General features: G+C 43.2%; 1 protein-coding gene across 1 annotated transcript in view; it reads left to right on the plus strand.

Moving 5' to 3' along the window:
- SNX32 (sorting nexin 32) overlaps nt 1–13,941 on the plus strand; it is a 346,690-nt gene that overhangs the window by 119,687 nt on the left and 213,062 nt on the right. The window lies entirely within an intron of this gene.

Below are 13,941 nucleotides of genomic sequence, written 5' to 3' on the forward strand. Positions count from 1 at the left end.
AAACCTCTAATGTAATTTGCATTTTCTTAAATGTATACTATTATCTTATCATTTTCATGGGTTTCCCTCAAGCCTATATAATACTTCGTAATTTATCTGGCCTTTTCACACTATGCCTGCATGACTACAAGGACAGTCCATCATTGCGTCCCCCTGTAAGCCCCTCCACAGGAAGGTTCGGCCACAGAGAGGCCATACTGGTTGGAGCAGCTCATGTCTTCTGGGGTTTGCTTTTGTCACTTTGTCAGACTGGGGCTCATCTGTGAAACTTCTAATTGGCCCATTCTGGGGGAACGCCTTGGTATGGTAAGAGGGATTGGTTGAGATGCTGCCCACTGATCCTTACACCTCAGGGTCTTGTTAACTCCTTCTCCTGTACCCTATAGAGCAGAGGTTTGCACACAACAAGAGTACGGTATCAGGCTCAGCTTGCAGGAGGGCCCAAGATCAACAAGCTGGGGTACTCAATTGTTATCCCATGGCCTCAGACCAGGCAAGGGGTGTAGGTCATCATGCACCAACAGTGTTAGAATCCACATCATCCTTTCAACTGACTGAAAGGACTGATGTCCTCCTATCACCAGTCATGGACAAAATGTACACTTCTCCCCCAGAGAGGTTGTGGGAGGCCCTATAGAAGCAGAAGCTGTAGAAGGCAGCATGCACCATAAGTTGGCTTCTCGCATAGAATTGAGTGCTGGGCCTGGCTGTATGCTTGACAATGCAGCCCATCCCCATTGTGTAGAGTAGGGTTTGGCCGCATGCAAAGAGTGCTAGAAACCAAGCCCAATGGCCAATGCTTGCTGTACCTAGTTGAAGGGTTTCACCACCAGTAGAGGTTTAGCCACCCACAGAGAGCTGGTGGTCACAGGACCTGGCCATAGGCCAGCCTTGCAGCCATCACTTGATGCTTACCGCTAAAGGGGCTGGTTGACTGCCAGGGCGATGTAGTATATCTTTAAAAAAGGCTTGGTTAGCTGGGGTCAAAACACTTTCGTGTATGTTTAAAAAAGACACTCTGAATTTCAATAAAATACATATCAGTTTTGGTTATGTATTTATGGTTATCAGCAGTGGCTACTCCGCTATGGCGGAAGAGCGTCACACCCCCCACCACCCGCCAGCAGTTAAAAAATGTAAAAAGAAGACAGGTTTAAAACCCGCTATTTTATCATTTTATTTTGCTTGTGCTGGGGCACGGGGCGGGGCCAGGGTTATGCTAGGCTAGAATGGCAGTGGTGGACTGCCTGTCTCAGGCTGGCTGAAAATCACATGCGTAGTGACCCCTCTCCAACCTCAGTTGCATTGCTGGGGCTGGAAAGATCAGGCACATACTCCCAGTCTTTCCTGGAGCGCACATTTGCGGCGCTACAGCCAATCCTGAAGGCTGGGAGCCTCTGCCTGCCTAAATTGGTGGAAAGGAGTGGAAGAGCGCATCTGTATTGGATATTAGTTCTGTTTCAAAGTGTTCAAAATTGAGTTTGTTCCACAGTCGATAGGTGGATGAATGTAAGGTGGTTTTAGGTGTGTTGCTTTTTGGTGTTTTATATTGGAAAGCAGGAAAGCAAGCAAATGGTGGTCTGACCATGTGAATGTAGTAATCATTTGAAAGGTAACTATTTCTGGATTTGCACAAATGACATCTAGATTGTGTACAGCGATGTGTGTGGGTTTGTGGACAATCTGATATGGAAGCTACAAGGAAGAAGAATACTACCAAATGTAATACGTTAAAGTCTATCATGATGAAGCGAGGCTGACCCAAATGGGTCTGTTCCTTCAAAAAAGTGAGGTTGAGAGGGAATTAGCTTGACCTCTATATATTTATAAACTGGGCATATTATTCATCTGCTTGCTACTCACAGTGTTGCTGGAATGCAGGGTTGCTCGTAAGCGGGGGCACAACAGTCCCTCCATCCCTCACGATGGTGAAGCTGATATATTGCCTACATCCAAAGTCAACAATCATATTTACTTCGAAGGTTGTTGAAGGGTCAAAAATGCATATTGTCAAGCTGTGCTCATGTGCCATTTGAGCTTTGCTGAACTACGACGGAAAAGACTACACTATGTGGCTTCCATTTATACTAACACAAATTCTATTTTTTTTAATATTTTTTTTAAAATATTTTTATTGACATTTTACAACAGTTTTTGCCCCCCACCCCGCGCCATAAAATTTTTTTTTTCATTTCTCATTACTCATTTACAGATGATACATATTGCAGTAATAACATTTCTTACAAAATACGATATAACATAACAGAATCGACAAAAAATCCTAATTTAAGACTACCAACTAAAACTTTAAGTATTTAAAGTACGAGGGAAAGAAGAAAAAACTTAACATTCGCTTCTTCAGGGCCTACTACCTTGTATTACCCCCTTATACATTTAACATCCTGTCTTTCCAATCGGATATCGGCTTCCACAACTGTAGCCCCAGTGCTCTCCCTTTTTTCCCCTTTCTAGCATAAATAGCCCTCTCAAGGTTGTGCATATACAATAGCTTAGCCAGCCACTGCTGGAAAGAGGGAGCCAATTTATCTTTCCATACAGAGGCTATGCAAAGACGTAGTACGGCCATTGCCACAAATATGAAACCACCTGCACTATGTTGTTGTATATTGGGTGCCTCGAGGCCTAACATTATTACATCAGGTGTCAATTTCTCTTTGAAAGCCAATGATTTATCACAGAACATTTCAATACTATTTATGAGTGGTGAGAGGATTGGGCACCCTGCGAACATGTGAATTATGTCTGCCTCTGAACTGTCGCATCGCGGGCACCTCACCCCCTGTATTCCTCCCCACTGAGCGATCCTAGCTGGGGTATAGTAAAGTCTAAACAAAGTTTTGTAATGTTGTGCTTTTAATGATGCCAGACATAGTACCTCATGCCCCAAGGTTAGTGATTTTGTAAATATCCCTTCAGAAATTCCTAGTGCCTCCATCTATTTGGTCTCATACTTCCCTAAGTCGTCCCCTCTATGTTCTATTAATGCAGCATACAGCCGTTTAATTGTACATGGCCGCTCTGCTTCGATCATCTGTAGTATTGGGTTCTCCTTAAATCCCGCCTGACCGCCACGTTTATTACCTAAAAAACTTCTTATCTGTAAGTACTTGAAAAAAGACCTATTACTAACCCCGAATTCCTGTTGAAGCTCTGCAAATTGCCGTACCCCTAATTCCCCCATCAAGTCTCCCATGTTTCTAATACCTTGTCTATCCCATTCTTTAAAGATTACATCCGAGAAAATATCCGAGGGTAATGTTGTGTCCCCTACTAATCTCGTATATCCATGGAGTCTACCCAAACCAAAACTCTTCTTAAATGCCTTCCAGATCTTATTGGCGGCTTCCAATGTCTTAAACCTAGTTCGCTTGAAGTAGCTTGGCTCCGTATATCTCAGAAAAGCATTATCAGCTTCATCTCCCAAAATTAAGCCATACACTTCTAAAGACCCTGTATGTGATTCCTCCTCTCCTTCGATCCCTCCCAATAAACAGGTCATTTGTTGCAGAGCCGCTGCCCAGTAATACATCCTGAGGTCTGGTGGAGACCATCCTCCCTTATCATAAGGTAGTGACATGTATTTCAGTGCCCTCCTTGTCTTCCCTTGTGCCCATACGAAGCGATTTACCATATTCTCTAATTTCTTAAACCATATCAAATTAAAAAACAGCGGAATTGTTCTAAACAAGTATAGCACTTTGGGAAGCAGGTTCATTTTCACATAATTAACCCTTCCAACAAGTGTCATATGCAGATTGTGTATCCTATCCAGGTCTTTTTTCGTTTTTGTGAGAATAGGAGTGATATTGATTTCCACCAACTTTCCTAAATCTGCTGTGATAATAATACCCAAGTATTTACCTTCGTTAACCACCCGTGCATCTGTGCAATCTGCGTGTGCGTTTTTAATAATTTGTGTCTTATTTTTGTTCAATGCATAACCCGCTATTCGCCCAAACAGCTCTGCCTCTAATTCTATTTCCCTTATCACATCCATTGGGTTGGGTGTTATAACCGCTATGTCGTCTGCATACGCAAGAACCTTTATATCTCCCCTCTTAGAAAGTAGTGGTTTAATTCTTGCGTTTTGTTCTAATTTATATATTAGAGGGTCTATATACATTGCAAACAATAAAGGTGAACAGGGGCACCCCTGTCTTGTGCCCCTGGTAATATTAAAGGGTTTCGTGCGACCTGTATTTATCCTGACACTTGCTGTTGGATTTGAGTAGAGTGCTTGTATTACTTTGATAAATGTTTCGCCCACTCCCCCTCTTCTCAAAACAACCCATAAATACTCCCATGCTACCCTATCGAATGCTTTCTCAGCATCGAGTAACAAAGTGGCCATTGGTTTCCCTTCCCCTTCCTGAATATCAAACAGTGTTATCATTTTTCTTACATGTGTTGTGGTATCTCTGTGAGGTATGAACCCGTGTTGATTGTCACTCACCAGTTGAGTAATTACCCTGGCGAATCTAGCTGCCTGTATCTTTGAGAATATTTTGGTATCTGCATTGATTAATGTAATGGGTCGATATGATCCAGGTTCTGTCGGATCCTTCCCTTTTTTTAGTAAGATTACAATGTCTGCTCCCGCCCAGCTGCCTGGGATTGCCTGCCCTTGCTGAATTCCTTTGAACGTTCTTGCTAATTCTTTGAATATTGAGGGTAAAAATATTTTATAAAATTCTCCTGGAATCAGATCAGGTCCAGCTGCTTTCCCATTTGGTAAGCCCAGTATTGCATCGTTTATCTCCTCATCGCTTAAGCGCCAAGATACTCCTTGGAGTGACAGCCGCGCTATATAAGTGCATAAAACATAAAACATAAACATTATGTCATTATCCAGATAATCTCTATCCTCTTCACTAAGTACTTTACCCGGGATGTTCTCTAGATACTGCTCTATTTCACTCCTATCCCGGACTAACTCCTCATTATATAACCTGCTATAATATGCCCTAAATACCTCAGCGATTCCCTTATCATCAATGATTATCTGACCTGTTTCGTCTTTAATTTCCTTGATTTCACTTTTAGCTACTCTTTGTCTTGTTCGTGCAGCTAGCGTGCGTCCTATTCTTTCACTGAATTCGTAACTCCTCTCTCTCTGCGTGTCATACAATCTAGCGGCCTTAATCGCCACTTCTTCCAGAGCTGCTGCCCTAGCTGCTGTTACTTCTAGAAGTCGTTCAGTGAGTCCCCGCTGTTCTATGGTAGCTAACTCAAGGCGTGCTTCTGCCAAAATCAAAGCGTTGTTCAACCGATCCCTTTCTGTTTTTTCCCTCCTCTGTTTAGCAATGGAATAGCTAAGCGTCTCCCCTCTAATACAGGCCTTAAATGTATCCCAAGCATTCCCAACGTTGGTGCTCCCTCTATTAATATCCCAGAATTGTTTAATCCATGCGTGCATGTATGTAACATAATCATCGTCTTTCAACAAACCCCTTTCGAACGTCCATGATCCCGCCACCTTCTTAAAGCCTACTCCTTCAATTGTTAATTTTAGAGGGTTGTGATCTGACAATATACGTGGTAATCTCTCAATTGTTGCATTATTTAATAGTTCCCGGGTTATAAAAAAATAATCTAACCTAACGCATTTGTGGTGAGGTGCTGAATAAAATGTATATCCAGGATCTGACTGTTTCTTGACCCCCCATACATCATACATTCCATTGTTTCTTACTAAACTCTGTATTGCCCTGCAGACTCTTTTCTTTCTTCCCTTATATTGCCCTGTTGTATCTATATCTAGCCCCTTGGCCCCGTCAATATTAAAGTCTCCTGCCAGGATCACCCGTGACGCCCAAGAAGGCAACTCAGTATCCAAAAAGAGGAACAACTCTGGGTCATCCTCGGTTGATCCATAAACAGAGCCTATGGTAACCCACTCCTCCCCTATAAAACACTCAATCAGGGCACATCTCCCCCACTCATCCTCGAACCTCTTCCTTGTTTTAATGTCTGTATGTTTGGTTAGTACTGCCACTCCTCTAATTCTCGCCCCTTGTTTTGAATGTGCTAGTACCCTGAATCCCAGTTGTTCCAGTAAGAATAACCTATTCCCTTCTATGTGTGTCTCTTGTAAGCATATAAAATCAGCCCCAGTATTCTTTAACAACAGTGCCAGACGCTGTCTTTTTAATCTGTCATTCAGCCCGCACACGTTCATAGTAATAATTTTAATACTCCCACTCATGGAGGGTTATGTAAGCTTTCCTTACGACCTCGTAATCCCATTGTATTTTCTTTACAAATGTTATAGTCGATATGCTCTTTTGTTTGTTTCAGCTCTTCCCACTTTTTTTTTTTTTGTTATGTGTTTACTTCTTCTACTCCTTCTACCTGTGCTACACCAACTTGCAGTGCTAGTTGAGCTTGCTGTGCTAATTGTATCATCTGAGTTACATACTTTTTCTTTTCCTTGTTTCGTCGCTGTCTCCCCCTTATTGGCGCTCCCCTTCCCCCTCCCCTCCCCCCTCCCCTGCCCACGGGCAACTAGGTCAATCCTGACCTATGTATGACTGGTTCCCGATCCCCTTGAGTGGAGCCGCCCCTCCCCTCTCTTCCTATAGTAATAAATGTGATTGCAGAAAAAAAAGAGAAAGAAAAGAAAAGAAAGAAAAGGAAAAAGAGAAAGAGGAACAAAGCGATCCCCCTCTGCGCTCCACCTATTCACCTCTAAGAATTCATTGCTTAGTCCAAAACAATGTCCCACCTACAACCGATTCTTGCAGAGTCTTGCTTAGTCTATACAAGAAAAAAAAAATACAGAATGATCTAACCCTTCACCTCTTGGATTCTAGACCTATTTAGTACAATACAATACAACTCAGGCCAAGTACAAACCATATAAATCCATATCATCTAGGGTCGTCAGCCCTACCCCCCCCCCTTCTCTCCTCCCCCTTCCCCTCCCCCCCCTTCCTTCTTTTCACTTTTTGGATATTGTTTATCTTCTTCTTTTCTCCTTTAACTCAGACAGGAGACTCTGTGCTTTAATCTCTGAGAAGAACATTCTCGTGTGGCCTTCTATTATTACTTTCAGCCTTGCGGAGTACAGGAGGTATGCCTCACACCCAGCTTTCTGAAATGGATCTATCAATTGTCGCAACCTCCACCTCCTCTCTACTGTGGCATGACAAAAATCCGGGCGAGCGAAGAATGAGTTCCCTTTGAAGGCCCGGCGATCTTGTGGTCTTGCACTATCCATAACGGCTTGTCTTGCCAGGAAGTTCCCTATGTATATCAACATAGCTCTTGGTCTCTCACTCTGATTGGCACCATAGGCCTTCTTGATTGTCAGCGGAAATCTGTGTGCCCGTTGTACCTCAACGTCCCAATTCCAAGTGGTGAGCTCTGGAAATGCTTCTTTTAACAGTGTGACTATGTAAGCCCTGGGATTCTGCTCCTCTACCCCCTCCGGAATCCCTAGTAATCTTATATTGTTCCTCCTCTGTCTATTTTCCGCATCTTCAGCCTTCCATTGTAAATCCTCATTAAATTTCTCCTGTGCCGTCTTAAACTCTTTCCACTGTGAGACTTCATCCTCCAATTGGCCAGTTCTCTCTTCCACTTCTGTCATTCTGCCTGCCATCTCCGCATATAACTTATTTACTTTACACAATGACCCCTCGATCTTCTTACTTGTCCGTTTTGCTCTTTTAGCTTCAGCCCTCACCTCTTCCTGCATTTGCCTAAGAGTGGCGTAAAGCATCTCCATAGTGGGGCCCTGTCCTTGACCTTGGGATTGAGAACCCGAACCTGAGGGTCTTTTATGCCTAGACCTAGCCCCCCCTTCCTCCTGGTACATCCTTGAGGTGGCTGAGTTGTCCCATATCAGATTATTCGGTCTCTCAGTAGGTCTGGTACTACATCTTCTTTGCGTTTTCCTAGTATTCTGTTGTTTCCTTCTTACAACTGTCTGCTTCTCGACACTATCATCCGTGGAAGACTGAGTATACCCTGTATGACCTGTATGACCTGTCTCTGACTCGGTGTCCGTCTCAGTTCCCTGATCTGAGGAAGATACCTCCGACTCTTCTATGCTTCCATCTAAATCAGTTATTTCAGAGCTGAGTATGTCCCCCTTCTTTTTATGTACTTCCGTTGTCTTGCCTATTTCAACAGTTTCCTCATTCAGAGAGAAGAAGATGTCGTCTCCTGGGGTCCCTGGTAGAAAACTCGGCAATGTGTCTGCTGCCCCCTCTGTCAGTGCTGGAGCCTTACCCCTCCCTTCAAGCCTCCTCTGCTCATATACCTTATCTACTTTGTCTTCTTGAGGAGTGACGCTGTTGGGGGTGTCTGCTGAATCAGCCGCAGCTGTAGTTTCTGTACTTTGATTGAGCCCTGAGGTAGTGGCGGAATTGACTGACAGTGGTGCACATTAATATTAATATTAATTAAAACGTTTTCTCCTGGAGTGCCAGATCCTGCTCCACTGTTATTCTGGTTATTATGCTCAGTCATGTTACCCTCAGACTCCTTAGCCCCATTTAAATCACCTGCATTCTTGCCTTGATTTGGAGCTGTGTTCACCAGTGTTTTTACTAACACAAATTCTAAATTGGTATTGGGGAACGTCCATTGAGAATTTAGATTTTCTGAGTACATGTGGATTAAACATGCAGTTAATAAAACTCTGGCTTCCAAGTGTTTTTGTACTTTAAATTAATTTATTTGGTTTTATTTTTTGTAATTCAATAGTGAAGCAGTTGTAGTTAAATATTTATGATAAAAGACGTACTTATTTATGCAGTCACTTATATACATGTTAAAAGCGTAGAATAATGTAACTATAGGTAATATGTACAGTTGCTACTCAGAACTAATGAATATCTATATTTTTAAAACATTATTATTATACGTGTTTATACAAAGCAATACACATATGTGGGTACATATCTATAGTCCAAATAAATGCTTTTATACAGAGGGATATGCTGTATATTTATGTTTGCATATGGTGGTTATGTGGTGAAGAGCCAATTCTTGAGTAGTTTTCTGACGATAAGGTGGTTTTATCCATGGATCATATTTGGGGTGAAGAGTTCCATAGTTTGGCTGCTTGAACAGAGAAGACTGTGCCACCCATGTTTTTTTTCTTGTACGGTGGGTTTTTGAGGTGAGGTGCCACTCTAGAGTGGAGATTCCTTTGTTGAATATATTTGGTGATTTTATTCCTGATGAAGATGGGTCCTTTTTTACAGAGGGATATGCTCTCACTCATCTCCAACATTATTGGGTACTACGCTTGAAAGCTCCAAAGGGGAGTGGTTGCCACCACCGTCTCCCTCCATCTGTTATCCATCCCTGTCACTCTGCTGATCATGGAAAAAGAAGGGAAAGCATAGGGATGAAGACCTCTTTAATCCTGCAGAAATGCATCTATCCCGGCCGCTTCCAGATCTGGATGCCAACTGTAATATCTCTCCACCTGAGCATTGAGTCTGTTCAAAAACAGATCTATTTGAAAAGGACGTCATAATCGGTTCAAACTTCTGAACACATTCTTGTCCATCATCCAATCGCTGGAATCGTAATAAATTCTGTGCATAATTTTAGCCTCCGTGTCTTCAATAAAATTCAGATTTTCAGCCCACCGAGGCTGTGGATAATATACATCATGCATCAATTGAGGCTGCAACAACTGAGGACGAAATCCTGCAGCAGGTTGTACACATTATGAAAAATAAGAAAAGGCAATTTATGTGGGGTATTGCTTTCCATTCCTTGGCAGTCTTGTTTTCAATTTTTTAATTGTAATATACATAAATGTTCATTCATTTTAAAATACTCATTAGTTAAGGTTTAACACATTAATGCAGCACTTAGCAACTAAAAGCTGACATGGCAAAGTTTGCAAAGGATCTGCCAGTGTGCAGCACCGATTGTGTCTCTTTTTTAGTAACTTTTGAGCTGTTTGAGTTAGAAAAAATCTAGCAATTTCCTGCAGATTAAGCATCAAATGTGGAATATATGACTAGTACATTAAATCCCAAATTATTTGTAAAATGAGGCACCTGCAGAATCACATAATTCTAGTGGCCTGACCCACAAAGTAACATTTTGTTTTATTTGTGCAGCGAGAAAATGTCCTGCTTCTTTGTCTTGTTCGTTTTGCCTCTGTTTTAGAAAAAAGTGATAATTCTTTCGCTCTGGAGTGTATTGAAGCCGTGTTTGGCTCTTTGTAATGCACTTGCATGTTTTCAGGTGGGAAGTACAATGCAGCATTTTGTTTGGCCTTTTTTCTACTGTAATATTTTGGTTAATCTCTTCTTTCCTAAGGTCATTTGCCTCATCTCACCTCTGACACATATTGTCCTAGAGGCCTATCAAAGGTTGTAGCTTGCTCTGTATGTATATTTAGGTTAAATGACGGTTTTAGGTTGTGAAGAATTAGTTTATCCGTAGAATTCTTGTAAAAGCTAATGTTCCCAACTTTACTTTTTGGGCCCATCAATGGCCAAAACGACCAATAAGAGCAAGTGGGGTGAGCAGAGATAACACTTGAGATAATGTCACAAGCAATTACTGTGGGACATATGGACTGAGACGTTATATAAAAGTCTGATCCCGAGGATGTATAATGAACTGAATTGAGAATACCACAAATTAGGAGCTCGAATATAATGTGTCTGTTTCTTTGCCTGTGACCTTCCAACACACTTCCTGTCTCCCCTGAGCTAACCTTTACCGCACCCAACTTCCTAGCCCTGTGGAGCCGCTCCTGACATATGACATGTACCAAATCACCAGGAAATAAATAAAGAAATACAAATGAACACAGGACAGAAAAGTGTGTTGCTTTAAAGTGGTGTGAAATATTCACCCCAGGTTTACTATCCCTTATCAGCAAGGATATCTTGAGTATTTTGCAGTCACAGCTTGCATGACTGGCGGGTGGGAGGCAGGTAGGGGGTTCGCACAGTGGGATTTAAAAAACAAAAACCTTCACTTACTGCGCCCGAGTTTTACTGCTGCTTTCCTGCTCCTGGAAAAGGAAGCAAGCATCCTCCCTCCCCTAAGCCAATCACAACGCTGCAATGGCAGCGTTGTGATTGGTGCGGCCGGTGCTCAACCAGGCGCCTGTAGGGAGGCCATTTTCTGTATGTAGGCTGCATGCAGCCTACATAGAGAAAATCCAGAGTGTGCATGACTGGTTTGGTCGGCCCCAGAGGACTGACCAAACAATCAGGATCCATAACATTAGGCAAGCCACTCCTACCCGACCCCCACCCCCAACCAGGCATACCATTCTGCTTTCTCGCAGCGCGAGAAGCAGAAACATAAAATGGTATTTAAAATACAATTTTATGTTTCTGCTTCTCGCACTGCGAGAAAGCAGTGGGGCGACACTCCTCCGCCCTAATGGAGGAGCCGCCCCTGGAATTATCCTTTCGTTTCAGTATGTTAGGTGTGGTGGGCTAAGTCGTCAAGACCTGGTTCTTGAATTAAACTCCTGATTATCTGTTATAGAATATGCTCTCTTCTACAAGTTGCTGTCAGAGCCAGGAGAACACGGAGGGCTATTTTATTACTCAAGTTTGTGATGAATTCTTTTATCATGTTTGGTACTTCTGATTTGTGTGAATCTATTTTTATCCATTCACTGTTTATATTGTTGTTTTTAGTGGTTTTAATATTGATAATCTGAACGTTTAATCATTGATATGAGTACCTTATGTAATTATCTCAGCTTGACGATTTGTGTTGACGAAATATCTTGCTGCACCACTAATCTATGGTTATATCAATGTCTGAATTGTGGTCTTCTCTTTTTTAATGATGTTGTTTAAGTCTGTTGTGCTATGTTGTAATTGTCTTTAGTCTTTTATGGGCAGTTTGGCCGAATAAAGAATTATTGAATTGAATTGAAGTAAATTAAATTGAATTAAATCTTCTGCTAATGCGTGTCCCTTGTCTGAGGCAGGACCATACACTGGGCTGTCCCCTGTCTACAGTAGGAGGTTGAGTTGTGGGCATGTCCTCTCTCTCAAATAGGAGTCTAAGCTATGGACATGTCTCTTGTCTCCAATAGGAGCGTAAAGTTTGTGAACGTCCCCTCTTTACAGGTGGGGAATAAGCTGTGGGTATGGTTGCCGTTTTTTAACCAGCGCCACCGGTATTTTCATGTCCCAACCAGAGCAAAAATCCCCTGAAGCTGTATTTCTGAATTTACCCGTTAATGCTTAACAGCGAATATAAGTAGAAAGCACTTTCAAATGTGTTCTAGAGCTGCATTAAGGGTCCCTGGCTAATAATAAACAAATTCAGAAAAGTTATGTTACAAATTAATAGATACGATTTTATTTAACCTTATTTAGTATCATGCCCAAGACTTTGCAGACTCATAAAACAAAAACAAATGGCCAGTATTTTTCGCTTGAAAACCTGGCAACCAGGGCCGGCTTTAGCGCTGGTGGCACCCGGTGCGACAATCACTTTTGGTGCCCCCACGTCCCATGCCATCCTCTTCAGATTCTCTCACTACCACCCGCAAAAGTTATTGCCAAGCACAGCGCCCCCCTGAGATCACAGGGCCCCCTCCACAGGTCAGTGTCAGGTGCGGCCGCACCAGTCGCACTGCCCTAAAGCCGGCTCTGGTGGCAACACTAGCTGTGGTCATGCCCCTGTTTCCGATAGGAGTCTGAACTGTGAGCGTGTCCCTGCTTCCAATAGGAGTCTGAACTGTGGGTGTGTCCCTGTTTCCGATAGGAGCCTGAACTGTGAGCGTGTCCCTGCTTCCAATAGGAGTCTGAACTGTGGGTGTGTCCCTGTTTCCGATAGGAGCCTGAACTGTGAGCGTGTCCCTGCTTCTGATAGGAGCCTGAACTGTGGGCGGGCCTCAACTGTGTCCGCTTTCTCCAGCAGGAGCCTAAACTGTGGGAATGTCCGCTGAGTCCAGCAAGAGCCTAACTGTGGACATGTCTCCTGTCTTCAGTAGGAGCTAAAGCTGTAGGTGTGTCCCTCTCTCCAGCAGTAGCCATGCTATGGGCATGGCCATTGTCTCAAGTAGGTGCCTAAATTGCGGCTATTTTCCCTGTCTACAGAAGGAGGCTAGCCAGTAAGGACAATGCTGAGAGGATGGGGCCTTACACCCAGAGCTGCTGAAAATTGGAACTGAGGAACCAGGGTGGAGGTTGGGCATCAGCATCCTATGATTCTGCTTAAATCAATGAATCTCCCCCTTACTAAAAAAATTAACATGACCTTGTGTAAAGTAACTGGTGCTCATGTAAATAACTACGGGTCGAGTTTATGCAATATAAAACTGCATAAATAAAAACACACACAAAAACAAAGGGCAAAAGCGAAGTTTGGGTCACTAGCAAAACATGTGGAATTTTGGAACATGCCTTATCGTTGGTATCCACCATCCTTTTAAACTTTTAAGGTTTTGCAAGTGAGGGACTTGTAAATTAAACTGTTTACATAATCTATTCTACCGAGCTGCTGTTAATGCAATGCATTCGCAATATCTCTGTAATTTACCTGTTTCTTTAGTTATGATATAGGTCTCCTGCAGGCTTGCCTACACAGACTATGGGGCCCATTATGATAACGGGCCCATTATGATAACGCCTGTATGGCGGTAGCGGTGGCGATCCGCCCGCTGAAAACTACTGTCCGCTCCCTAATTCCCCCCCGCCAGATTACAATGGCGGGGGGACCCCGGCGGACGTAAAGACCGTCCGCTGGCTTTCTGCCCAGTCGCAGAATTGACCGGGCGGAAAAGCAGCTAACATGGTGGCGGTGTCTGGGAGACACCGCCATCCATATTAGCATGTGTGCGGGGATGTGCCGTTACCACCACGGAAAGGCAGGCGGTTTCTGCCATTTCGGGCAGAGACTCTGGGGGGTGCACATGGGGGTAGTTCCATGCACAACACGGCAGGCACCACGCGGTGCCTG

The sequence above is a fragment of the Lissotriton helveticus genome, chromosome 9 (assembly GCF_964261635.1).
Source record: "Lissotriton helveticus chromosome 9, aLisHel1.1, whole genome shotgun sequence".
In the NCBI taxonomy this organism is placed as follows: Eukaryota; Metazoa; Chordata; class Amphibia; order Caudata; family Salamandridae; genus Lissotriton; species Lissotriton helveticus.